The sequence below is a fragment of the Microcebus murinus genome, chromosome 27 (genome assembly GCF_040939455.1).
Source record: "Microcebus murinus isolate Inina chromosome 27, M.murinus_Inina_mat1.0, whole genome shotgun sequence".
NCBI lineage: Eukaryota > Metazoa > Chordata > Mammalia > Primates > Cheirogaleidae > Microcebus > Microcebus murinus.
Window position 1 is genome coordinate 20107049 of NC_134130.1, and position 26202 is coordinate 20133250.

The 26202-nt window shown below is 62.6% G+C and overlaps 5 non-coding genes and 1 pseudogene across 5 annotated transcripts; all 6 read left to right on the forward strand.

Annotated features, from left to right (window-relative positions):
* Positions 1 to 3340: 3340 nt before the first annotated feature.
* LOC142864969 (5S ribosomal RNA) lies at positions 3341 to 3459 on the forward strand. Its single transcript, XR_012915259.1, has one exon. It is a non-coding gene; the product is annotated as a 5S ribosomal RNA (ribosomal RNA).
* A 3771-nt stretch (positions 3460 to 7230) lies between these two features.
* Positions 7231 to 7349, forward strand: LOC142864980 (5S ribosomal RNA). Its single transcript, XR_012915270.1, has one exon. It is a non-coding gene; the product is annotated as a 5S ribosomal RNA (ribosomal RNA).
* Positions 7350 to 11130: 3781 nt separating this feature from the next.
* LOC142864985 (5S ribosomal RNA) lies at positions 11131 to 11249 on the forward strand. Its single transcript, XR_012915273.1, has one exon. It is a non-coding gene; the product is annotated as a 5S ribosomal RNA (ribosomal RNA).
* Positions 11250 to 15026: 3777 nt separating this feature from the next.
* LOC142864986 (5S ribosomal RNA) lies at positions 15027 to 15145 on the forward strand. The gene has a single exon (XR_012915274.1). It is a non-coding gene; the product is annotated as a 5S ribosomal RNA (ribosomal RNA).
* A 3780-nt stretch (positions 15146 to 18925) lies between these two features.
* Positions 18926 to 19044, forward strand: LOC142864915 (uncharacterized; annotated as a pseudogene).
* A 3780-nt stretch (positions 19045 to 22824) lies between these two features.
* LOC142864987 (5S ribosomal RNA) lies at positions 22825 to 22943 on the forward strand. Its single transcript, XR_012915275.1, has one exon. It is a non-coding gene; the product is annotated as a 5S ribosomal RNA (ribosomal RNA).
* The last annotated feature ends 3259 nt before the right edge of the window (positions 22944 to 26202 follow it).

Genomic DNA, 26202 nt, shown 5'->3' on the forward strand with positions numbered 1-26202 from the left:
ACTTTTCTCTTCGGATTCATTATTTTTAAAAAGTGTCTCTTACCTCTAGGATTGCATTTTCTTTTCTCTCTCTTTTCAAGCAGATGATGGGAGTACAAGTATTCAGGTGACATGTGTTGCCCGTGCCGCCCTCCCCCCTGTGTTCTTTTTTTTTTTTTTTTTTTTGAGACAGAGTCTCGTTTTGCTGCCCAGGCTAGAGTGAGTGCCATGGCGTCAGCCTAGCTCACAGCAACCTCAATCTCCGGGCTCAAGCAATCCTGCTGCCTCAGCCTCCCGAGTAGTTGGGACTACAGGCATGCACCACCACGCCCGGCTGTGTTTTTCTATATATATTAGTTGGCCAATTAATTTCTCTCTATTTTTAGTAGAGACGGGGTCTCGCTCTTGCTCAGGCTGGTTTCGAACTCCTGACCTGGAGCAATCCGCCCGCCTCGGCCTCCCAGAGAGCTAGGATTACAGGCGTGAGCCACCGCGCCCGGCCCCCCCTGTGTTCTTATTCATATACCTCTCATGTTGTTCCAGCGTATTGTGGGGGTACCAATGTTAAGGTCGGGTGCCTTGCCCTCTCCAAGCCTCCCCCCTCGGGTCAGAGCTTCAAGTGCGCCCATCCCCCAGTCGGTGCGCACCCACCCCATGCCTAATGGATGTGTATGCCCCTCCCCTCCCCCCACCCGCCCGACACCCACCCGATGAAGGTGATTCCTCTCTGTCCACTTAGGCGTCCATCCGTTCGTACCAATTTGCTGGTGAGCGCGCTCACGTGGTGCTCGTGTGTCCATTCTTGGGATACTTGGCCTACTGGAACGGGTTCCAGCTCTGGCCAGGAGAACACGAGAGGCGCCCTCTCACCGCTGCTCCTCACAGCCGAATGGCACTCCGTGGTGTCCACGTGCCACATTTTATTGATGCACTCCTGGATGGATGGGCACTCGGGTCGCTTCCACGTCTTTGGGATTGTGAATTGTGCCCTAACTGTAACCCTAACCCTTACCCAGCCCGTCTCCTCTGCCCCTGCCTGACGCACTCCTCCCCGGCCAGGCCCGTCACTGTCCTGGGCCCCCGCCTGACCGGCTCCTCCCCGCCCGCCCTGTCACCGTCCTCTGCCCCTGTCTGACACGCTCCTTCCCGCCCGGCCTCTCACCGTCCTCGGCCCCTGCCTGACCGGCTCCTCCGTCGCCTGGGCCTTCCAAGGGCTTGGTGTGGATGCTGCTTCCAGGAAGCCCTCCAGAAACCCGGCAGCAGGGTGGCCGCAGCAGTCTCCAGCAGCCGTCCCTAAGTCGCGTGAGTGCGGGGGACGTGCCCCCGCTGTGCCGCGGGGGCCCAGCCTGGTGTCTTCCCTGAGGCCCTGCGGCTGCCGGCTGGGCTGCCGCTCCCCGCAAGGGGAGAGCCGCGGAGGTGGGGACCGCCTCCTGATGGGGACGTACACGCAGCTCTCCACGTCGGATTCCGGGGCTCTCTGTCCTGCCCGAAGGCCCAGCTGGCCTGCGGGTCCTTAGAGTGGCAAAAACCTCCGAAAACTGAGACTGAGGGTCCGGTGGGTGTCTGCACTTTTGTGCTGGGCACCCCAGGGAGGCCCGGGGGCTGGCTGGACAACGTGGTCTGCTGGGCGGGGGGGGGGGTGTTGGAGGAGCAACTGATGCCCTTTGCACTTTGGGTAGCAAGAGTCTGAGGTGTCTCTGAGCCCTGTGCCCTGTGGGGGCGGGGCGGGGGGGAGGAGGAGGAGGAGGAGGAGGAGGTGGGAAGGGCGGGGCCTGCAGTCCTGTTCCCGGGGTGGCACGGCAAGTGGCTTCTTCCACAGGCTGCTTGGCCTGGGCTCCCTGCACCTGGGCCTTTGGAGGACCGGCCCTGTGCTTGCCAACACTTCCTGCAGGGACCCAGAGCTGGGAGGTGGCATCTCTCAGCCCTGGGTCGGGCAGAGCCCCAGCGGGCCATGCCCACAACCTCTCTCAGCACCGGTCCCCCAGAAGGCTCCTTTGGGACCAGGATTCTCTTGCGGTGACTCTTTAAGGTCTGGCCCCTGGATGGAGGGGCACCAGGAGTAGAGGAGCAGGAAGGGGAAGGGGGTGGCCATGCGAGGGGACACTTTGAGGCCAAGTCCCAGCTTCAGCCTGATCCTCCTGGGAACCCCGCTCTGAGACAAGGAGCCGGGCTTCGCATTCCCACAGCAGCCAGTCGTGGGCTGAGGACACCTGGGGCGTTGGGAACTCCCTGGCTTCTCCTTGGTTTAACATCTAGAGCTGCTTGTGAATCGCGCCGCCACACACACCCGAGCGCAGGTGTCTTCCGCACAGACTGCGGGCCTCGCTCTTCTGAATGCCGCTAGCTCGCCACCCACCCACGGGTGAACCTGGTCAGGGTGCTTTCTCTCAGGGGCAGACTCTTTTCCGGGCGGGCTACCGGTGTCTCTGTTTGCTCGTTTCTTTCTTCCATTTCGGGAAAGTCTTCCTTGCTGGCTGTGGAAATCTCCTATGCCTTCCCTCGCCTATTCTGTCAGCTTTAAAATTCTCTTTCAGTTGCCACCCTCACAGATGGATTAGGAAACTCTTTCCGGTGCACTCATTAGTGAAATGACCTCCAGGAAGCTGGAATCCAATATCTAATGGCCGATTTTTAGCGAGTCCACACGCCAGGGTGGTCGGGGTCCAATGCAGCCCCGGCCAGGCCCAGGCCCCTTGGACTGGGCCACAGGAGGACACTGAGGAGGGTCCCGGCCCCCACGAAGCGGTGCCGGCAGTTCTCCACGGGCTTGGGCGTTTTCCAGAGGTAGGAGATGGAGGGGACTGATTTCTTCAGCGCCCCCCAAACCACGCCACCCCACCAAACCCATGGGACACATCCCCAGAGAGAGACGCCCCATACACTGGCTGTGCCCCAGCCCTGGCCCGGGGGAATAGGCGGCAGCCCACACACAGGGCGAGGGGGGGGGCGCAGCTGAAAGGGGTTGTGGGGGAGGGCGGCCCCTGGCTGGGGTCAAAGGGCGAGCGTCCCGCGCGTGCGCAGTCAGCGGCAGCGACGCGCTGGGGGTGGGCAGCGGGTAGGTGAAGGAGGCCGGGCGAGGAGACGAGGGGGGCTGGGAGGGCTCCACCTTGGCGAGTCCAGCCGTGGAGGCGCATCTTGTGTGAGTGTGAGTGAGTGTGAGTGTGTGTGTGTGTGTGTAGAGAGAGACAGCCCCCCACCCCGCCCCGCCCCGCCCCGCCCCGCCCATCACCCCGGACCCTGGGAGCCCGCGGGACCAGGCCGGCCCGGCCCGGCCCGGCGCGGGGCCTGGGGCGGGAGGCGGCGGCGGGGAAGCCCAGAGAGGCTCGGCTTCTCGAGCGGGGCAGGGGCGCCCTCCGCCGCCGTCTAGGGCCACACCACCCTGAACGCCCCCGATCTCGTCTGGTCTCGGAAGCTAAGCAGGGTCGGGCCTGGTTAGTACTTGGATGGGAGACCGCCTGGGAATACCGGGTGCCACAGGCTGCTGCTTTTTTTTTTTTTTTTTTTTTTTTTTTGCCTCTTGTTCTGTCCCCTTTCTGGGAGCGCGGCGGCGGCCCGGGGTGGGGGTCACCCCCACCCTCAGCGCGCGCGCGGTGCCTGGCGCCCCAGCCCGCACCGTGGGGCCTCCTCTTGTCCCAAGCCGCGACACCGCCGCCACGCGGCAGCATGCGTGGCATCTGGACTGTCAGGTCTCAGACCAAAGGTCTGCTCTGTGGGAACCGACACGCTGGAGGAAACCTTGAGAGTCTGAGAGGGGAGGGAGTTCCAGAAGAAGGCCAGGATGTCATTTTGAGGGAGTATGTGACCAGAACTCGTCCCGTTGCTTTTGGGGTTCTATGGGCTACACGCAGGAATCTTTGGTGGTGGCACCTGATGTTGGGGGATCCGGAGTCACACCCAGACCTGCTCCACAGGCCTCCTTTTACTTTTCTCTTCGGATTCATTATTTTTAAAAAGTGTCTCTTACCTCTAGGATTGCATTTTCTTTTCTCTCTCTTTTCAAGCAGATGATGGGAGTACAAGTATTCAGGTGACATGTGTTGCCCGTGCCGCCCTCCCCCCTGTGTTCTTTTTTTTTTTTTTTTTTTTTGAGACAGAGTCTCGTTTTGCTGCCCAGGCTAGAGTGAGTGCCATGGCGTCAGCCTAGCTCACAGCAACCTCAATCTCCGGGCTCAAGCAATCCTGCTGCCTCAGCCTCCCGAGTAGTTGGGACTACAGGCATGCACCACCACGCCCGGCTGTGTTTTTCTATATATATTAGTTGGCCAATTAATTTCTCTCTATTTTTAGTAGAGACGGGGTCTCGCTCTTGCTCAGGCTGGTTTCGAACTCCTGACCTGGAGCAATCCGCCCGCCTCGGCCTCCCAGAGAGCTAGGATTACAGGCGTGAGCCACCGCGCCCGGCCCCCCCTGTGTTCTTATTCATATACCTCTCATGTTGTTCCAGCGTATTGTGGGGGTACCAATGTTAAGGTCGGGTGCCTTGCCCTCTCCAAGCCTCCCCCCTCGGGTCAGAGCTTCAAGTGCGCCCATCCCCCAGTCGGTGCGCACCCACCCCATGCCTAATGGATGTGTATGCCCCTCCCCTCCCCCCACCCGCCCGACACCCACCCGATGAAGGTGATTCCTCTCTGTCCACTTAGGCGTCCATCCGTTCGTACCAATTTGCTGGTGAGCGCGCTCACGTGGTGCTCGTGTGTCCATTCTTGGGATACTTGGCTTACTGGAACGGGTTCCAGCTCTGGCCAGGAGAACACGAGAGGCGCCCTCTCACCGCTGCTCCTCACAGCCGAATGGCACTCCGTGGTGTCCACGTGCCACATTTTATTGATGCACTCCTGGATGGATGGGCACTCGGGTCGCTTCCACGTCTTTGGGATTGTGAATTGTGCCCTAACTGTAACCCTAACCCTTACCCAGCCCGTCTCCTCTGCCCCTGCCTGACGCACTCCTCCCCGGCCAGGCCCGTCACTGTCCTGGGCCCCCGCCTGACCGGCTCCTCCCCGCCCGGCCTGTCACCGTCCTCTGCCCCTGTCTGACACGCTCCTTCCCGCCCGGCCTCTCACCGTCCTCGGCCCCTGCCTGACCGGCTCCTCCGTCGCCTGGGCCTTCCAAGGGCTTGGTGTGGATGCTGCTTCCAGGAAGCCCTCCAGAAACCCGGCAGCAGGGTGGCCGCAGCAGTCTCCAGCAGCCGTCCCTAAGTCGCGTGAGTGCGGGGGACGTGCCCCCGCTGTGCCGCGGGGGCCCAGCCTGGTGTCTTCCCTGAGGCCCTGCGGCTGCCGGCTGGGCTGCCGCTCCCCGCAAGGGGAGAGCCGCGGAGGTGGGGACCGCCTCCTGATGGGGACGTACACGCAGCTCTCCACGTCGGATTCCGGGGCTCTCTGTCCTGCCCGAAGGCCCAGCTGGCCTGCGGGTCCTTAGAGTGGCAAAAACCTCCGAAAACTGAGACTGAGGGTCCGGTGGGTGTCTGCACTTTTGTGCTGGGCACCCCAGGGAGGCCCGGGGGCTGGCTGGACAACGTGGTCTGCTGGGCGGGGGGGGGGGTGTTGGAGGAGCAACTGATGCCCTTTGCACTTTGGGTAGCAAGAGTCTGAGGTGTCTCTGAGCCCTGTGCCCTGTGGGGGCGGGGCGGGGGGGAGGAGGAGGAGGAGGAGGAGGAGGTGGGAAGGGCCGGGGCCTGCAGTCCTGTTCCCGGGGGTGGCACGGCAAGTGGCTTCTTCCACAGGCTGCTTGGCCTGGGCTCCCTGCACCTGGGCCTTTGGAGGACCGGCCCTGTGCTTGCCAACACTTCCTGCAGGGACCCAGAGCTGGGAGGTGGCATCTCTCAGCCCTGCGTCGGGCAGAGCCCCAGCGGGCCATGCCCACAACCTCTCTCAGCACCGGTCCCCCAGAAGGCTCCTTTGGGACCAGGATTCTCTTGCGGTGACTCTTTAAGGTCTGGCCCCTGGATGGAGGGGCACCAGGAGTAGAGGAGCAGGAAGGGGAAGGGGGTGGCCATGCGAGGGGACACTTTGAGGCCAAGTCCCAGCTTCAGCCTGATCCTCCTGGGAACCCCGCTCTGAGACAAGGAGCCGGGCTTCGCATTCCCACAGCAGCCAGTCGTGGGCTGAGGACACCTGGGGCGTTGGGAACTCCCTGGCTTCTCCTTGGTTTAACGTCTAGAGCTGCTTGGGAATCGCGCCGCCACACACACCCGAGCGCAGGTGTCTTCCGCACAGACTGCGGGCCTCGCTCTTCTGAATGCCGCTAGCTCGCCACCCACCCACGGGTGAACCTGGTCAGGGTGCTTTCTCTCAGGGGCAGACTCTTTTCCGGGCGGGCTACCGGTGTCTCTGTTTGCTCGTTTCTTTCTTCCATTTCGGGAAAGTCTTCCTTGCTGGCTGTGGAAATCTCCTATGCCTTCCCTCGCCTATTCTGTCAGCTTTAAAATTCTCTTTCAGTTGCCACCCTCACAGATGGATTAGGAAACTCTTTCCGGTGCACTCATTAGTGAAATGACCTCCAGGAAGCTGGAATCCAATATCTAATGGCCGATTTTTAGCGAGTCCACACGCCAGGGTGGTCGGGGTCCAATGCAGCCCCGGCCAGGCCCAGGCCCCTTGGACTGGGCCACAGGAGGACACGGAGGAGGGTCCCGGCCCCCACGAAGCGGTGCCGGCAGTTCTCCACGGGCTTGGGCGTTTTCCAGAGGTAGGAGATGGAGGGGACTGATTTCTTCAGCGCCCCCCAAACCACGCCACCCCACCCCACCCATGGGACACATCCCCAGAGAGAGACGCCCCATACACTGGCTGTGCCCCAGCCCTGGCCCGGGGGAATAGGCGGCAGCCCACCCACAGGGCCAGGGGGGGGCGCAGCTGAAAGGGGTTGTGGGGGAGGGCGGCCCCTGGCTGGGGTCAAAGGGCGAGCGTCCCGCGCGTGCGCAGTCAGCGGCAGCGACGCGCTGGGGGTGGGCAGCGGGTAGGTGAAGGAGGCCGGGCGAGGAGACGAGGGGGGCTGGGAGGGCTCCACCTTGGCGAGTCCAGCCGTGGAGGCGCATCTTGTGTGAGTGTGAGTGAGTGTGAGTGTGTGTGTGTGTGTATAGAGAGACAGCCCCCCACCCCGCCCCGCCCCGCCCATCACCCCCGACCCTGGGAGCCCGCGGGACCCGGCCGGCCCGGCCCGGCCCGGCGCGGGGCCTGGGGCGGGAGGCGGCGGCGGGGAAGCCCAGAGAGGCTCGGCTTCTCGAGCGGGGCAGGGGCGCCCTCCGCCGCCGTCTAGGGCCACACCACCCTGAACGCCCCCGATCTCGTCTGGTCTCGGAAGCTAAGCAGGGTCGGGCCTGGTTAGTACTTGGATGGGAGACCGCCTGGGAATACCGGGTGCCACAGGCTGCTGCTTTTTTTTTTTTTTTTTTTTTTTTTTGCCTCTTGTTCTGTCCCCTTTCTGGGAGCGCGGCGGCGGCCCGGGGTGGGGGTCACCCCCACCCTCAGCGCGCGCGCGGTGCCTGGCGCCCCAGCCCGCACCGTGGGGCCTCCTCTTGTCCCAAGCCGCGACACCGCCGCCACGCGGCAGCATGCGTGGCATCTGGACTGTCAGGTCTCAGACCAAAGGTCTGCTCTGTGGGAACCGACACGCTGGAGGAAACCTTGAGAGTCTGAGAGGGGAGGGAGTTCCAGAAGAAGGCCAGGATGTCATTTTGAGGGAGTATGTGACCAGAACTCGTCCCGTTGCTTTTGGGGTTCTATGGGCTACACGCAGGAATCTTTGGTGGTGGCACCTGATGTTGGGGGATCCGGAGTCACACCCAGACCTGCTCCACAGGCCTCCTTTTACTTTTCTCTTCGGATTCATTATTTTTAAAAAGTGTCTCTTACCTCTAGGATTGCATTTTCTTTTCTCTCTCTTTTCAAGCAGATGATGGGAGTACAAGTATTCAGGTGACATGTGTTGCCCGTGCCGCCCTCCCCCCTGTGTTCTTTTTTTTTTTTTTTTTTTTGAGACAGAGTCTCGTTTTGCTGCCCAGGCTAGAGTGAGTGCCATGGCGTCAGCCTAGCTCACAGCAACCTCAATCTCCGGGCTCAAGCAATCCTGCTGCCTCAGCCTCCCGAGTAGTTGGGACTACAGGCATGCACCACCACGCCCGGCTGTGTTTTTCTATATATATTAGTTGGCCAATTAATTTCTCTCTATTTTTAGTAGAGACGGGGTCTCGCTCTTGCTCAGGCTGGTTTCGAACTCCTGACCTGGAGCAATCCGCCCGCCTCGGCCTCCCAGAGAGCTAGGATTACAGGCGTGAGCCACCGCGCCCGGCCCCCCCTGTGTTCTTATTCATATACCTCTCATGTTGTTCCAGCGTATTGTGGGGGTACCAATGTTAAGGTCGGGTGCCTTGCCCTCTCCAAGCCTCCCCCCTCGGGTCAGAGCTTCAAGTGCGCCCATCCCCCAGTCGGTGCGCACCCACCCCATGCCTAATGGATGTGTATGCCCCTCCCCTCCCCCCACCCGCCCGACACCCACCCGATGAAGGTGATTCCTCTCTGTCCACTTAGGCGTCCATCCGTTCGTACCAATTTGCTGGTGAGCGCGCTCACGTGGTGCTCGTGTGTCCATTCTTGGGATACTTGGCCTACTGGAACGGGTTCCAGCTCTGGCCAGGAGAACACGAGAGGCGCCCTCTCACCGCTGCTCCTCACAGCCGAATGGCACTCCGTGGTGTCCACGTGCCACATTTTATTGATGCACTCCTGGATGGATGGGCACTCGGGTCGCTTCCACGTCTTTGGGATTGTGAATTGTGCCCTAACTGTAACCCTAACCCTTACCCAGCCCGTCTCCTCTGCCCCTGCCTGACGCACTCCTCCCCGGCCAGGCCCGTCACTGTCCTGGGCCCCCGCCTGACCGGCTCCTCCCCGCCCGGCCTGTCACCGTCCTCTGCCCCTGTCTGACACGCTCCTTCCCGCCCGGCCTCTCACCGTCCTCGGCCCCTGCCTGACCGGCTCCTCCGTCGCCTGGGCCTTCCAAGGGCTTGGTGTGGATGCTGCTTCCAGGAAGCCCTCCAGAAACCCGGCAGCAGGGTGGCCGCAGCAGTCTCCAGCAGCCGTCCCTAAGTCGCGTGAGTGCGGGGGACGTGCCCCCGCTGTGCCGCGGGGGCCCAGCCTGGTGTCTTCCCTGAGGCCCTGCGGCTGCCGGCTGGGCTGCCGCTCCCCGCAAGGGGAGAGCCGCGGAGGTGGGGACCGCCTCCTGATGGGGACGTACACGCAGCTCTCCACGTCGGATTCCGGGGCTCTCTGTCCTGCCCGAAGGCCCAGCTGGCCTGCGGGTCCTTAGAGTGGCAAAAACCTCCGAAAACTGAGACTGAGGGTCCGGTGGGTGTCTGCACTTTTGTGCTGGGCACCCCAGGGAGGCCCGGGGGCTGGCTGGACAACGTGGTCTGCTGGGCGGGGGGGGGGGGTGTTGGAGGAGCAACTGATGCCCTTTGCACTTTGGGTAGCAAGAGTCTGAGGTGTCTCTGAGCCCTGTGCCCTGTGGGGGCGGGGCGGGGGGGAGGAGGAGGAGGAGGAGGAGGAGGTGGGAAGGGCGGGGCCTGCAGTCCTGTTCCCGGGGTGGCACGGCAAGTGGCTTCTTCCACAGGCTGCTTGGCCTGGGCTCCCTGCACCTGGGCCTTTGGAGGACCGGCCCTGTGCTTGCCAACACTTCCTGCAGGGACCCAGAGCTGGGAGGTGGCATCTCTCAGCCCTGGGTCGGGCAGAGCCCCAGCGGGCCATGCCCACAACCTCTCTCAGCACCGGTCCCCCAGAAGGCTCCTTTGGGACCAGGATTCTCTTGCGGTGACTCTTTAAGGTCTGGCCCCTGGATGGAGGGGCACCAGGAGTAGAGGAGCAGGAAGGGGAAGGGGGTGGCCATGCGAGGGGACACTTTGAGGCCAAGTCCCAGCTTCAGCCTGATCCTCCTGGGAACCCCGCTCTGAGACAAGGAGCCGGGCTTCGCATTCCCACAGCAGCCAGTCGTGGGCTGAGGACACCTGGGGCGTTGGGAACTCCCTGGCTTCTCCTTGGTTTAACATCTAGAGCTGCTTGTGAATCGCGCCGCCACACACACCCGAGCGCAGGTGTCTTCCGCACAGACTGCGGGCCTCGCTCTTCTGAATGCCGCTAGCTCGCCACCCACCCACGGGTGAACCTGGTCAGGGTGCTTTCTCTCAGGGGCAGACTCTTTTCCGGGCGGGCTACCGGTGTCTCTGTTTGCTCGTTTCTTTCTTCCATTTCGGGAAAGTCTTCCTTGCTGGCTGTGGAAATCTCCTATGCCTTCCCTCGCCTATTCTGTCAGCTTTAAAATTCTCTTTCAGTTGCCACCCTCACAGATGGATTAGGAAACTCTTTCCGGTGCACTCATTAGTGAAATGACCTCCAGGAAGCTGGAATCCAATATCTAATGGCCGATTTTTAGCGAGTCCACACGCCAGGGTGGTCGGGGTCCAATGCAGCCCCGGCCAGGCCCAGGCCCCTTGGACTGGGCCACAGGAGGACACTGAGGAGGGTCCCGGCCCCCACGAAGCGGTGCCGGCAGTTCTCCACGGGCTTGGGCGTTTTCCAGAGGTAGGAGATGGAGGGGACTGATTTCTTCAGCGCCCCCCAAACCACGCCACCCCACCAAACCCATGGGACACATCCCCAGAGAGAGACGCCCCATACACTGGCTGTGCCCCAGCCCTGGCCCGGGGGAATAGGCGGCAGCCCACACACAGGGCGAGGGGGGGGGCGCAGCTGAAAGGGGTTGTGGGGGAGGGCGGCCCCTGGCTGGGGTCAAAGGGCGAGCGTCCCGCGCGTGCGCAGTCAGCGGCAGCGACGCGCTGGGGGTGGGCAGCGGGTAGGTGAAGGAGGCCGGGCGAGGAGACGAGGGGGGCTGGGAGGGCTCCACCTTGGCGAGTCCAGCCGTGGAGGCGCATCTTGTGTGAGTGTGAGTGAGTGTGAGTGTGTGTGTGTGTGTGTAGAGAGAGACAGCCCCCCACCCCGCCCCGCCCCGCCCCGCCCCGCCCATCACCCCGGACCCTGGGAGCCCGCGGGACCAGGCCGGCCCGGCCCGGCCCGGCGTGGGGCCTGGGGCGGGAGGCGGCGGCGGGGAAGCCCAGAGAGGCTCGGCTTCTCGAGCGGGGCAGGGGCGCCCTCCGCCGCCGTCTAGGGCCACACCACCCTGAACGCCCCCGATCTCGTCTGGTCTCGGAAGCTAAGCAGGGTCGGGCCTGGTTAGTACTTGGATGGGAGACCGCCTGGGAATACCGGGTGCCACAGGCTGCTGCTTTTTTTTTTTTTTTTTTTTTTTTTTTGCCTCTTGTTCTGTCCCCTTTCTGGGAGCGCGGCGGCGGCCCGGGGTGGGGGTCACCCCCACCCTCAGCGCGCGCGCGGTGCCTGGCGCCCCAGCCCGCACCGTGGGGCCTCCTCTTGTCCCAAGCCGCGACACCGCCGCCACGCGGCAGCATGCGTGGCATCTGGACTGTCAGGTCTCAGACCAAAGGTCTGCTCTGTGGGAACCGACACGCTGGAGGAAACCTTGAGAGTCTGAGAGGGGAGGGAGTTCCAGAAGAAGGCCAGGATGTCATTTTGAGGGAGTATGTGACCAGAACTCGTCCCGTTGCTTTTGGGGTTCTATGGGCTACACGCAGGAATCTTTGGTGGTGGCACCTGATGTTGGGGGATCCGGAGTCACACCCAGACCTGCTCCACAGGCCTCCTTTTACTTTTCTCTTCGGATTCATTATTTTTAAAAAGTGTCTCTTACCTCTAGGATTGCATTTTCTTTTCTCTCTCTTTTCAAGCAGATGATGGGAGTACAAGTATTCAGGTGACATGTGTTGCCCGTGCCGCCCTCCCCCCTGTGTTCTTTTTTTTTTTTTTTTTTTTGAGACAGAGTCTCGTTTTGCTGCCCAGGCTAGAGTGAGTGCCATGGCGTCAGCCTAGCTCACAGCAACCTCAATCTCCGGGCTCAAGCAATCCTGCTGCCTCAGCCTCCCGAGTAGTTGGGACTACAGGCATGCACCACCACGCCCGGCTGTGTTTTTCTATATATATTAGTTGGCCAATTAATTTCTCTCTATTTTTAGTAGAGACGGGGTCTCGCTCTTGCTCAGGCTGGTTTCGAACTCCTGACCTGGAGCAATCCGCCCGCCTCGGCCTCCCAGAGAGCTAGGATTACAGGCGTGAGCCACCGCGCCCGGCCCCCCCTGTGTTCTTATTCATATACCTCTCATGTTGTTCCAGCGTATTGTGGGGGTACCAATGTTAAGGTCGGGTGCCTTGCCCTCTCCAAGCCTCCCCCCTCGGGTCAGAGCTTCAAGTGCGCCCATCCCCCAGTCGGTGCGCACCCACCCCATGCCTAATGGATGTGTATGCCCCTCCCCTCCCCCCACCCGCCCGACACCCACCCGATGAAGGTGATTCCTCTCTGTCCACTTAGGCGTCCATCCGTTCGTACCAATTTGCTGGTGAGCGCGCTCACGTGGTGCTCGTGTGTCCATTCTTGGGATACTTGGCCTACTGGAACGGGTTCCAGCTCTGGCCAGGAGAACACGAGAGGCGCCCTCTCACCGCTGCTCCTCACAGCCGAATGGCACTCCGTGGTGTCCACGTGCCACATTTTATTGATGCACTCCTGGATGGATGGGCACTCGGGTCGCTTCCACGTCTTTGGGATTGTGAATTGTGCCCTAACTGTAACCCTAACCCTTACCCAGCCCGTCTCCTCTGCCCCTGCCTGACGCACTCCTCCCCGGCCAGGCCCGTCACTGTCCTGGGCCCCCGCCTGACCGGCTCCTCCCCGCCCGGCCTGTCACCGTCCTCTGCCCCTGTCTGACACGCTCCTTCCCGCCCGGCCTCTCACCGTCCTCGGCCCCTGCCTGACCGGCTCCTCCGTCGCCTGGGCCTTCCAAGGGCTTGGTGTGGATGCTGCTTCCAGGAAGCCCTCCAGAAACCCGGCAGCAGGGTGGCCGCAGCAGTCTCCAGCAGCCGTCCCTAAGTCGCGTGAGTGCGGGGGACGTGCCCCCGCTGTGCCGCGGGGGCCCAGCCTGGTGTCTTCCCTGAGGCCCTGCGGCTGCCGGCTGGGCTGCCGCTCCCCGCAAGGGGAGAGCCGCGGAGGTGGGGACCGCCTCCTGATGGGGACGTACACGCAGCTCTCCACGTCGGATTCCGGGGCTCTCTGTCCTGCCCGAAGGCCCAGCTGGCCTGCGGGTCCTTAGAGTGGCAAAAACCTCCGAAAACTGAGACTGAGGGTCCGGTGGGTGTCTGCACTTTTGTGCTGGGCACCCCAGGGAGGCCCGGGGGCTGGCTGGACAACGTGGTCTGCTGGGCGGGGGGGGGGGTGTTGGAGGAGCAACTGATGCCCTTTGCACTTTGGGTAGCAAGAGTCTGAGGTGTCTCTGAGCCCTGTGCCCTGTGGGGGCGGGGCGGGGGGGAGGAGGAGGAGGAGGAGGAGGAGGTGGGAAGGGCGGGGCCTGCAGTCCTGTTCCCGGGGTGGCACGGCAAGTGGCTTCTTCCACAGGCTGCTTGGCCTGGGCTCCCTGCACCTGGGCCTTTGGAGGACCGGCCCTGTGCTTGCCAACACTTCCTGCAGGGACCCAGAGCTGGGAGGTGGCATCTCTCAGCCCTGGGTCGGGCAGAGCCCCAGCGGGCCATGCCCACAACCTCTCTCAGCACCGGTCCCCCAGAAGGCTCCTTTGGGACCAGGATTCTCTTGCGGTGACTCTTTAAGGTCTGGCCCCTGGATGGAGGGGCACCAGGAGTAGAGGAGCAGGAAGGGGAAGGGGGTGGCCGTGCGAGGGGACACTTTGAGGCCAAGTCCCAGCTTCAGCCTGATCCTCCTGGGAACCCCGCTCTGAGACAAGGAGCCGGGCTTCGCATTCCCACAGCAGCCAGTCGTGGGCTGAGGACACCTGGGGCGTTGGGAACTCCCTGGCTTCTCCTTGGTTTAACATCTAGAGCTGCTTGTGAATCGCGCCGCCACACACACCCGAGCGCAGGTGTCTTCCGCACAGACTGCGGGCCTCGCTCTTCTGAATGCCGCTAGCTCGCCACCCACCCACGGGTGAACCTGGTCAGGGTGCTTTCTCTCAGGGGCAGACTCTTTTCCGGGCGGGCTACCGGTGTCTCTGTTTGCTCGTTTCTTTCTTCCATTTCGGGAAAGTCTTCCTTGCTGGCTGTGGAAATCTCCTATGCCTTCCCTCGCCTATTCTGTCAGCTTTAAAATTCTCTTTCAGTTGCCACCCTCACAGATGGATTAGGAAACTCTTTCCGGTGCACTCATTAGTGAAATGACCTCCAGGAAGCTGGAATCCAATATCTAATGGCCGATTTTTAGCGAGTCCACACGCCAGGGTGGTCGGGGTCCAATGCAGCCCCGGCCAGGCCCAGGCCCCTTGGACTGGGCCACAGGAGGACACTGAGGAGGGTCCCGGCCCCCACGAAGCGGTGCCGGCAGTTCTCCACGGGCTTGGGCGTTTTCCAGAGGTAGGAGATGGAGGGGACTGATTTCTTCAGCGCCCCCCAAACCACGCCACCCCACCCCACCCATGGGACACATCCCCAGAGAGAGACGCCCCATACACTGGCTGTGCCCCAGCCCTGGCCCGGGGGAATAGGCGGCAGCCCACACACAGGGCGAGGGGAGGGGCGCAGCTGAAAGGGGTTGTGGGGGAGGGCGGCCCCTGGCTGGGGTCAAAGGGCGAGCGTCCCGCGCGTGCGCAGTCAGCGGCAGCGACGCGCTGGGGGTGGGCAGCGGGTAGGTGAAGGAGGCCGGGCGAGGAGACGAGGGGGGCTGGGAGGGCTCCACCTTGGCGAGTCCAGCCGTGGAGGCGCATCTTGTGTGAGTGTGAGTGTGAGTGTGTGTGTGTGTGTGTAGAGAGAGACAGCCCCCCACCCCGCCCCGCCCCGCCCCGCCCCGCCCATCACCCCGGACCCTGGGAGCCCGCGGGACCAGGCCGGCCCGGCCCGGCCCGGCGTGGGGCCTGGGGCGGGAGGCGGCGGCGGGGAAGCCCAGAGAGGCTCGGCTTCTCGAGCGGGGCAGGGGCGCCCTCCGCCGCCGTCTAGGGCCACACCACCCTGAACGCCCCCGATCTCGTCTGGTCTCGGAAGCTAAGCAGGGTCGGGCCTGGTTAGTACTTGGATGGGAGACCGCCTGGGAATACCGGGTGCCACAGGCTGCTGCTTTTTTTTTTTTTTTTTTTTTTTTTTGCCTCTTGTTCTGTCCCCTTTCTGGGAGCGCGGCGGCGGCCCGGGGTGGGGGTCACCCCCACCCTCAGCGCGCGCGCGGTGCCTGGCGCCCCAGCCCGCACCGTGGGGCCTCCTCTTGTCCCAAGCCGCGACACCGCCGCCACGCGGCAGCATGCGTGGCATCTGGACTGTCAGGTCTCAGACCAAAGGTCTGCTCTGTGGGAACCGACACGCTGGAGGAAACCTTGAGAGTCTGAGAGGGGAGGGAGTTCCAGAAGAAGGCCAGGATGTCATTTTGAGGGAGTATGTGACCAGAACTCGTCCCGTTGCTTTTGGGGTTCTATGGGCTACACGCAGGAATCTTTGGTGGTGGCACCTGATGTTGGGGGATCCGGAGTCACACCCAGACCTGCTCCACAGGCCTCCTTTTACTTTTCTCTTCGGATTCATTATTTTTAAAAAGTGTCTCTTACCTCTAGGATTGCATTTTCTTTTCTCTCTCTTTTCAAGCAGATGATGGGAGTACAAGTATTCAGGTGACATGTGTTGCCCGTGCCGCCCTCCCCCCTGTGTTCTTTTTTTTTTTTTTTTTTTTGAGACAGAGTCTCGTTTTGCTGCCCAGGCTAGAGTGAGTGCCATGGCGTCAGCCTAGCTCACAGCAACCTCAATCTCCGGGCTCAAGCAATCCTGCTGCCTCAGCCTCCCGAGTAGTTGGGACTACAGGCATGCACCACCACGCCCGGCTGTGTTTTTCTATATATATTAGTTGGCCAATTAATTTCTCTCTATTTTTAGTAGAGACGGGGTCTCGCTCTTGCTCAGGCTGGTTTCGAACTCCTGACCTGGAGCAATCCGCCCGCCTCGGCCTCCCAGAGAGCTAGGATTACAGGCGTGAGCCACCGCGCCCGGCCCCCCCTGTGTTCTTATTCATATACCTCTCATGTTGTTCCAGCGTATTGTGGGGGTACCAATGTTAAGGTCGGGTGCCTTGCCCTCTCCAAGCCTCCCCCCTCGGGTCAGAGCTTCAAGTGCGCCCATCCCCCAGTCGGTGCGCACCCACCCCATGCCTAATGGATGTGTATGCCCCTCCCCTCCCCCCACCCGCCCGACACCCACCCGATGAAGGTGATTCCTCTCTGTCCACTTAGGCGTCCATCCGTTCGTACCAATTTGCTGGTGAGCGCGCTCACGTGGTGCTCGTGTGTCCATTCTTGGGATACTTGGCCTACTGGAACGGGTTCCAGCTCTGGCCAGGAGAACACGAGAGGCGCCCTCTCACCGCTGCTCCTCACAGCCGAATGGCACTCCGTGGTGTCCACGTGCCACATTTTATTGATGCACTCCTGGATGGATGGGCACTCGGGTCGCTTCCACGTCTTTGGGATTGTGAATTGTGCCCTAACTGTAACCCTAACCCTTACCCAGCCCGTCTCCTCTGCCCCTGCCTGACGCACTCCTCCCCGGCCAGGCCCGTCACTGTCCTGGGCCCCCGCCTGACCGGCTCCTCCCCGCCCGGCCTGTCACCGTCCTCTGCCCCTGTCTGACACGCTCCTTCCCGCCCGGCCTCTCACCGTCCTCGGCCCCTGCCTGACCGGCTCCTCCGTCGCCTGGGCCTTCCAAGGGCTTGGTGTGGATGCTGCTTCCAGGAAGCCCTCCAGAAACCCGGCAGCAGGGTGGCCGCAGCAGTCTCCAGCAGCCGTCCCTAAGTCGCGTGAGTGCGGGGGACGTGCCCCCGCTGTGCCGCGGGGGCCCAGCCTGGTGTCTTCCCTGAGGCCCTGCGGCTGCCGGCTGGGCTGCCGCTCCCCGCAAGGGGAGAGCCGCGGAGGTGGGGACCGCCTCCTGATGGGGACGTACACGCAGCTCTCCACGTCGGATTCCGGGGCTCTCTGTCCTGCCCGAAGGCCCAGCTGGCCTGCGGGTCCTTAGAGTGGCAAAAACCTCCGAAAACTGAGACTGAGGGTCCGGTGGGTGTCTGCACTTTTGTGCTGGGCACCCCAGGGAGGCCCGGGGGCTGGCTGGACAACGTGGTCTGCTGGGCGGGGGGGGGGGTGTTGGAGGAGCAACTGATGCCCTTTGCACTTTGGGTAGCAAGAGTCTGAGGTGTCTCTGAGCCCTGTGCCCTGTGGGGGCGGGGCGGGGGGGAGGAGGAGGAGGAGGAGGAGGAGGTGGGAAGGGCGGGGCCTGCAGTCCTGTTCCCGGGGTGGCACGGCAAGTGGCTTCTTCCACAGGCTGCTTGGCCTGGGCTCCCTGCACCTGGGCCTTTGGAGGACCGGCCCTGTGCTTGCCAACACTTCCTGCAGGGACCCAGAGCTGGGAGGTGGCATCTCTCAGCCCTGGGTCGGGCAGAGCCCCAGCGGGCCATGCCCACAACCTCTCTCAGCACCGGTCCCCCAGAAGGCTCCTTTGGGACCAGGATTCTCTTGCGGTGACTCTTTAAGGTCTGGCCCCTGGATGGAGGGGCACCAGGAGTAGAGGAGCAGGAAGGGGAAGGGGGTGGCCATGCGAGGGGACACTTTGAGGCCAAGTCCCAGCTTCAGCCTGATCCTCCTGGGAACCCCGCTCTGAGACAAGGAGCCGGGCTTCGCATTCCCACAGCAGCCAGTCGTGGGCTGAGGACACCTGGGGCGTTGGGAACTCCCTGGCTTCTCCTTGGTTTAACATCTAGAGCTGCTTGTGAATCGCGCCGCCACACACACCCGAGCGCAGGTGTCTTCCGCACAGACTGCGGGCCTCGCTCTTCTGAATGCCGCTAGCTCGCCACCCACCCACGGGTGAACCTGGTCAGGGTGCTTTCTCTCAGGGGCAGACTCTTTTCCGGGCGGGCTACCGGTGTCTCTGTTTGCTCGTTTCTTTCTTCCATTTCGGGAAAGTCTTCCTTGCTGGCTGTGGAAATCTCCTATGCCTTCCCTCGCCTATTCTGTCAGCTTTAAAATTCTCTTTCAGTTGCCACCCTCACAGATGGATTAGGAAACTCTTTCCGGTGCACTCATTAGTGAAATGACCTCCAGGAAGCTGGAATCCAATATCTAATGGCCGATTTTTAGCGAGTCCACACGCCAGGGTGGTCGGGGTCCAATGCAGCCCCGGCCAGGCCCAGGCCCCTTGGACTGGGCCACAGGAGGACACTGAGGAGGGTCCCGGCCCCCACGAAGCGGTGCCGGCAGTTCTCCACGGGCTTGGGCGTTTTCCAGAGGTAGGAGATGGAGGGGACTGATTTCTTCAGCGCCCCCCAAACCACGCCACCCCACCAAACCCATGGGACACATCCCCAGAGAGAGACGCCCCATACACTGGCTGTGCCCCAGCCCTGGCCCGGGGGAATAGGCGGCAGCCCACACACAGGGCGAGGGGGGGGGCGCAGCTGAAAGGGGTTGTGGGGGAGGGCGGCCCCTGGCTGGGGTCAAAGGGCGAGCGTCCCGCGCGTGCGCAGTCAGCGGCAGCGACGCGCTGGGGGTGGGCAGCGGGTAGGTGAAGGAGGCCGGGCGAGGAGACGAGGGGGGCTGGGAGGGCTCCACCTTGGCGAGTCCAGCCGTGGAGGCGCATCTTGTGTGAGTGTGAGTGAGTGTGAGTGTGTGTGTGTGTGTGTAGAGAGAGACAGCCCCCCACCCCGCCCCGCCCCGCCCCGCCCCGCCCATCACCCCGGACCCTGGGAGCCCGCGGGACCAGGCCGGCCCGGCCCGGCCCGGCGTGGGGCCTGGGGCGGGAGGCGGCGGCGGGGAAGCCCAGAGAGGCTGGGCTTCTCGAGCGGGGCAGGGGCGCCCTCCGCCGCCATCTAGGGCCACACCACCCTGAACGCCCCCGATCTCGTCTGGTCTCGGAAGCTAAGCAGGGTCGGGCCTGGTTAGTACTTGGATGGGAGACCGCCTGGGAATACCGGGTGCCACAGGCTGCTGCTTTTTTTTTTTTTTTTTTTTTTTTTTGCCTCTTGTTCTGTCCCCTTTCTGGGAGCGCGGCGGCGGCCCGGGGTGGGGGTCACCCCCACCCTCAGCGCGCGCGCGGTGCCTGGCGCCCCAGCCCGCACCGTGGGGCCTCCTCTTGTCCCAAGCCGCGACACCGCCGCCACGCGGCAGCATGCGTGGCATCTGGACTGTCAGGTCTCAGACCAAAGGTCTGCTCTGTGGGAACCGACACGCTGGAGGAAACCTTGAGAGTCTGAGAGGGGAGGGAGTTCCAGAAGAAGGCCAGGATGTCATTTTGAGGGAGTATGTGACCAGAACTCGTCCCGTTGCTTTTGGGGTTCTATGGGCTACACGCAGGAATCTTTGGTGGTGGCACCTGATGTTGGGGGATCCGGAGTCACACCCAGACCTGCTCCACAGGCCTCCTTTTACTTTTCTCTTCGGATTCATTATTTTTAAAAAGTGTCTCTTACCTCTAGGATTGCATTTTCTTTTCTCTCTCTTTTCAAGCAGATGATGGGAGTACAAGTATTCAGGTGACATGTGTTGCCCGTGCCGCCCTCCCCCCTGTGTTCTTTTTTTTTTTTTTTTTTTTGAGACAGAGTCTCGTTTTGCTGCCCAGGCTAGAGTGAGTGCCATGGCGTCAGCCTAGCTCACAGCAACCTCAATCTCCGGGCTCAAGCAATCCTGCTGCCTCAGCCTCCCGAGTAGTTGGGACTACAGGCATGCACCACCACGCCCGGCTGTGTTTTTCTATATATATTAGTTGGCCAATTAATTTCTCTCTATTTTTAGTAGAGACGGGGTCTCGCTCTTGCTCAGGCTGGTTTCGAACTCCTGACCTGGAGCAATCCGCCCGCCTCGGCCTCCCAGAGAGCTAGGATTACAGGCGTGAGCCACCGCGCCCGGCCCCCCCTGTGTTCTTATTCATATACCTCTCATGTTGTTCCAGCGTATTGTGGGGGTACCAATGTTAAGGTCGGGTGCCTTGCCCTCTCCAAGCCTCCCCCCTCGGGTCAGAGCTTCAAGTGCGCCCATCCCCCAGTCGGTGCGCACCCACCCCATGCCTAATGGATGTGTATGCCCCTCCCCTCCCCCCACCCGCCCGACACCCACCCGATGAAGGTGATTCCTCTCTGTCCACTTAGGCGTCCATCCGTTCGTACCAATTTGCTGGTGAGCGCGCTCACGTGGTGCTCGTGTGTCCATTCTTGGGATACTTGGCCTACTGGAACGGGTTCCAGCTCTGGCCAGGAGAACACGAGAGGCGCCCTCTCACCGCTGCTCCTCACAGCCGAATGGCACTCCGTGGTGTCCACGTGCCACATTTTATTGATGCACTCCTGGATGGATGGGCACTCGGGTCGCTTCCACGTCTTTGGGATTGTGAATTGTGCCCTAACTGTAACCCTAACCCTTACCCAGCCCGTCTCCTCTGCCCCTGCCTGACGCACTCCTCCCCGGCCAGGCCCGTCACTGTCCTGGGCCCCCGCCTGACCGGCTCCTCCCCGCCCGGCCTGTCACCGTCCTCTGCCCCTGTCTGACACGCTCCTTCCCGCCCGGCCTCTCACCGTCCTCGGCCCCTGCCTGACCGGCTCCTCCGTCGCCTGGGCCTTCCAAGGGCTTGGTGTGGATGCTGCTTCCAGGAAGCCCTCCAGAAACCCGGCAGCAGGGTGGCCGCAGCAGTCTCCAGCAGCCGTCCCTAAGTCGCGTGAGTGCGGGGGACGTGCCCCCGCTGTGCCGCGGGGGCCCAGCCTGGTGTCTTCCCTGAGGCCCTGCGGCTGCCGGCTGGGCTGCCGCTCCCCGCAAGGGGAGAGCCGCGGAGGTGGGGACCGCCTCCTGATGGGGACGTACACGCAGCTCTCCACGTCGGATTCCGGGGCTCTCTGTCCTGCCCGAAGGCCCAGCTGGCCTGCGGGTCCTTAGAGTGGCAAAAACCTCCGAAAACTGAGACTGAGGGTCCGGTGGGTGTCTGCACTTTTGTGCTGGGCACCCCAGGGAGGCCCGGGGGCTGGCTGGACAACGTGGTCTGCTGGGCGGGGGGGGGGGTGTTGGAGGAGCAACTGATGCCCTTTGCACTTTGGGTAGCAAGAGTCTGAGGTGTCTCTGAGCCCTGTGCCCTGTGGGGGCGGGGCGGGGGGGAGGAGGAGGAGGAGGAGGAGGAGGTGGGAAGGGCGGGGCCTGCAGTCCTGTTCCCGGGGTGGCACGGCAAGTGGCTTCTTCCACAGGCTGCTTGGCCTGGGCTCCCTGCACCTGGGCCTTTGGAGGACCGGCCCTGTGCTTGCCAACACTTCCTGCAGGGACCCAGAGCTGGGAGGTGGCATCTCTCAGCCCTGGGTCGGGCAGAGCCCCAGCGGGCCATGCCCACAACCTCTCTCAGCACCGGTCCCCCAGAAGGCTCCTTTGGGACCAGGATTCTCTTGCGGTGACTCTTTAAGGTCTGGCCCCTGGATGGAGGGGCACCAGGAGTAGAGGAGCAGGAAGGGGAAGGGGGTGGCCATGCGAGGGGACACTTTGAGGCCAAGTCCCAGCTTCAGCCTGATCCTCCTGGGAACCCCGCTCTGAGACAAGGAGCCGGGCTTCGCATTCCCACAGCAGCCAGTCGTGGGCTGAGGACACCTGGGGCGTTGGGAACTCCCTGGCTTCTCCTTGGTTTAACATCTAGAGCTGCTTGTGAATCGCGCCGCCACACACACCCGAGCGCAGGTGTCTTCCGCACAGACTGCGGGCCTCGCTCTTCTGAATGCCGCTAGCTCGCCACCCACCCACGGGTGAACCTGGTCAGGGTGCTTTCTCTCAGGGGCAGACTCTTTTCCGGGCGGGCTACCGGTGTCTCTGTTTGCTCGTTTCTTTCTTCCATTTCGGGAAAGTCTTCCTTGCTGGCTGTGGAAATCTCCTATGCCTTCCCTCGCCTATTCTGTCAGCTTTAAAATTCTCTTTCAGTTGCCACCCTCACAGATGGATTAGGAAACTCTTTCCGGTGCACTCATTAGTGAAATGACCTCCAGGAAGCTGGAATCCAATATCTAATGGCCGATTTTTAGCGAGTCCACACGCCAGGGTGGTCGGGGTCCAATGCAGCCCCGGCCAGGCCCAGGCCCCTTGGACTGGGCCACAGGAGGACACTGAGGAGGGTCCCGGCCCCCACGAAGCGGTGCCGGCAGTTCTCCACGGGCTTGGGCGTTTTCCAGAGGTAGGAGATGGAGGGGACTGATTTCTTCAGCGCCCCCCAAACCACGCCACCCCACCAAACCCATGGGACACATCCCCAGAGAGAGACGCCCCATACACTGGCTGTGCCCCAGCCCTGGCCCGGGGGAATAGGCGGCAGCCCACACACAGGGCGAGGGGGGGGGCGCAGCTGAAAGGGGTTGTGGGGGAGGGCGGCCCCTGGCTGGGGTCAAAGGGCGAGCGTCCCGCGCGTGCGCAGTCAGCGGCAGCGACGCGCTGGGGGTGGGCAGCGGGTAGGTGAAGGAGGCCGGGCGAGGAGACGAGGGGGGCTGGGAGGGCTCCACCTTGGCGAGTCCAGCCGTGGAGGCGCATCTTGTGTGAGTGTGAGTGAGTGTGAGTGTGTGTGTGTGTGTGTAGAGAGAGACAGCCCCCCACCCCGCCCCGCCCCGCCCCGCCCCGCCCATCACCCCGGACCCTGGGAGCCCGCGGGACCAGGCCGGCCCGGCCCGGCCCGGCGCGGGGCCTGGGGCGGGAGGCGGCGGCGGGGAAGCCCAGAGAGGCTCGGCTTCTCGAGCGGGGCAGGGGCGCCCTCCGCCGCCGTCTAGGGCCACACCACCCTGAACGCCCCCGATCTCGTCTGGTCTCGGAAGCTAAGCAGGGTCGGGCCTGGTTAGTACTTGGATGGGAGACCGCCTGGGAATACCGGGTGCCACAGGCTGCTGCTTTTTTTTTTTTTTTTTTTTTTTTTTTGCCTCTTGTTCTGTCCCCTTTCTGGGAGCGCGGCGGCGGCCCGGGGTGGGGGTCACCCCCACCCTCAGCGCGCGCGCGGTGCCTGGCGCCCCAGCCCGCACCGTGGGGCCTCCTCTTGTCCCAAGCCGCGACACCGCCGCCACGCGGCAGCATGCGTGGCATCTGGACTGTCAGGTCTCAGACCAAAGGTCTGCTCTGTGGGAACCGACACGCTGGAGGAAACCTTGAGAGTCTGAGAGGGGAGGGAGTTCCAGAAGAAGGCCAGGATGTCATTTTGAGGGAGTATGTGACCAGAACTCGTCCCGTTGCTTTTGGGGTTCTATGGGCTACACGCAGGAATCTTTGGTGGTGGCACCTGATGTTGGGGGATCCGGAGTCACACCCAGACCTGCTCCACAGGCCTCCTTTTACTTTTCTCTTCGGATTCATTATTTTTAAAAAGTGTCTCTTACCTCTAGGATTGCATTTTCTTTTCTCTCTCTTTTCAAGCAGATGATGGGAGTACAAGTATTCAGGTGACATGTGTTGCCCGTGCCGCCCTCCCCCCTGTGTTCTTTTTTTTTTTTTTTTTTTTGAGACAGAGTCTCGTTTTGCTGCCCAGGCTAGAGTGAGTGCCATGGCGTCAGCCTAGCTCACAGCAACCTCAATCTCCGGGCTCAAGCAATCCTGCTGCCTCAGCCTCCCGAGTAGTTGGGACTACAGGCATGCACCACCACGCCCGGCTGTGTTTTTCTATATATATTAGTTGGCCAATTAATTTCTCTCTATTTTTAGTAGAGACGGGGTCTCGCTCTTGCTCAGGCTGGTTTCGAACTCCTGACCTGGAGCAATCCGCCCGCCTCGGCCTCCCAGAGAGCTAGGATTACAGGCGTGAGCCACCGCGCCCGGCCCCCCCTGTGTTCTTATTCATATACCTCTCATGTTGTTCCAGCGTATTGTGGGGGTACCAATGTTAAGGTCGGGTGCCTTGCCCTCTCCAAGCCTCCCCCCTCGGGTCAGAGCTTCAAGTGCGCCCATCCCCCAGTCGGTGCGCACCCACCCCATGCCTAATGGATGTGTATGCCCCTCCCCTCCCCCCACCCGCCCGACACCCACCCGATGAAGGTGATTCCTCTCTGTCCACTTAGGCGTCCATCCGTTCGTACCAATTTGCTGGTGAGCGCGCTCACGTGGTGCTCGTGTGTCCATTCTTGGGATACTTGGCCTACTGGAACGGGTTCCAGCTCTGGCCAGGAGAACACGAGAGGCGCCCTCTCACCGCTGCTCCTCACAGCCGAATGGCACTCCGTGGTGTCCACGTGCCACATTTTATTGATGCACTCCTGGATGGATGGGCACTCGGGTCGCTTCCACGTCTTTGGGATTGTGAATTGTGCCCTAACTGTAACCCTAACCCTTACCCAGCCCGTCTCCTCTGCCCCTGCCTGACGCACTCCTCCCCGGCCAGGCCCGTCACTGTCCTGGGCCCCCGCCTGACCGGCTCCTCCCCGCCCGGCCTGTCACCGTCCTCTGCCCCTGTCTGACACGCTCCTTCCCGCCCGGCCTCTCACCGTCCTCGGCCCCTGCCTGACCGGCTCCTCCGTCGCCTGGGCCTTCCAAGGGCTTGGTGTGGATGCTGCTTCCAGGAAGCCCTCCAGAAACCCGGCAGCAGGGTGGCCGCAGCAGTCTCCAGCAGCCGTCCCTAAGTCGCGTGAGTGCGGGGGACGTGCCCCCGCTGTGCCGCGGGGGCCCAGCCTGGTGTCTTCCCTGAGGCCCTGCGGCTGCCGGCTGGGCTGCCGCTCCCCGCAAGGGGAGAGCCGCGGAGGTGGGGACCGCCTCCTGATGGGGACGTACACGCAGCTCTCCACGTCGGATTCCGGGGCTCTCTGTCCTGCCCGAAGGCCCAGCTGGCCTGCGGGTCCTTAGAGTGGCAAAAACCTCCGAAAACTGAGACTGAGGGTCCGGTGGGTGTCTGCACTTTTGTGCTGGGCACCCCAGGGAGGCCCGGGGGCTGGCTGGACAACGTGGTCTGCTGGGCGGGGGGGGGGGTGTTGGAGGAGCAACTGATGCCCTTTGCACTTTGGGTAGCAAGAGTCTGAGGTGTCTCTGAGCCCTGTGCCCTGTGGGGGCGGGGCGGGGGGGAGGAGGAGGAGGAGGAGGAGGAGGTGGGAAGGGCCGGGGCCTGCAGTCCTGTTCCCGGGGGTGGCACGGCAAGTGGCTTCTTCCACAGGCTGCTTGGCCTGGGCTCCCTGCACCTGGGCCTTTGGAGGACCGGCCCTGTGCTTGCCAACACTTCCTGCAGGGACCCAGAGCTGGGAGGTGGCATCTCTCAGCCCTGCGTCGGGCAGAGCCCCAGCGGGCCATGCCCACAACCTCTCTCAGCACCGGTCCCCCAGAAGGCTCCTTTGGGACCAGGATTCTCTTGCGGTGACTCTTTAAGGTCTGGCCCCTGGATGGAGGGGCACCAGGAGTAGAGGAGCAGGAAGGGGAAGGGGGTGGCCATGCGAGGGGACACTTTGAGGCCAAGTCCCAGCTTCAGCCTGATCCTCCTGGGAACCCCGCTCTGAGACAAGGAGCCGGGCTTCGCATTCCCACAGCAGCCAGTCGTGGGCTGAGGACACCTGGGGCGTTGGGAACTCCCTGGCTTCTCCTTGGTTTAACGTCTAGAGCTGCTTGGGAATCGCGCCGCCACACACACCCGAGCGCAGGTGTCTTCCGCACAGACTGCGGGCCTCGCTCTTCTGAATGCCGCTAGCTCGCCACCCACCCACGGGTGAACCTGGTCAGGGTGCTTTCTCTCAGGGGCAGACTCTTTTCCGGGCGGGCTACCGGTGTCTCTGTTTGCTCGTTTCTTTCTTCCATTTCGGGAAAGTCTTCCTTGCTGGCTGTGGAAATCTCCTATGCCTTCCCTCGCCTATTCTGTCAGCTTTAAAATTCTCTTTCAGTTGCCACCCTCACAGATGGATTAGGAAACTCTTTCCGGTGCACTCATTAGTGAAATGACCTCCAGGAAGCTGGAATCCAATATCTAATGGCCGATTTTTAGCGAGTCCACACGCCAGGGTGGTCGGGGTCCAATGCAGCCCCGGCCAGGCCCAGGCCCCTTGGACTGGGCCACAGGAGGACACGGAGGAGGGTCCCGGCCCCCACGAAGCGGTGCCGGCAGTTCTCCACGGGCTTGGGCGTTTTCCAGAGGTAGGAGATGGAGGGGACTGATTTCTTCAGCGCCCCCCAAACCACGCCACCCC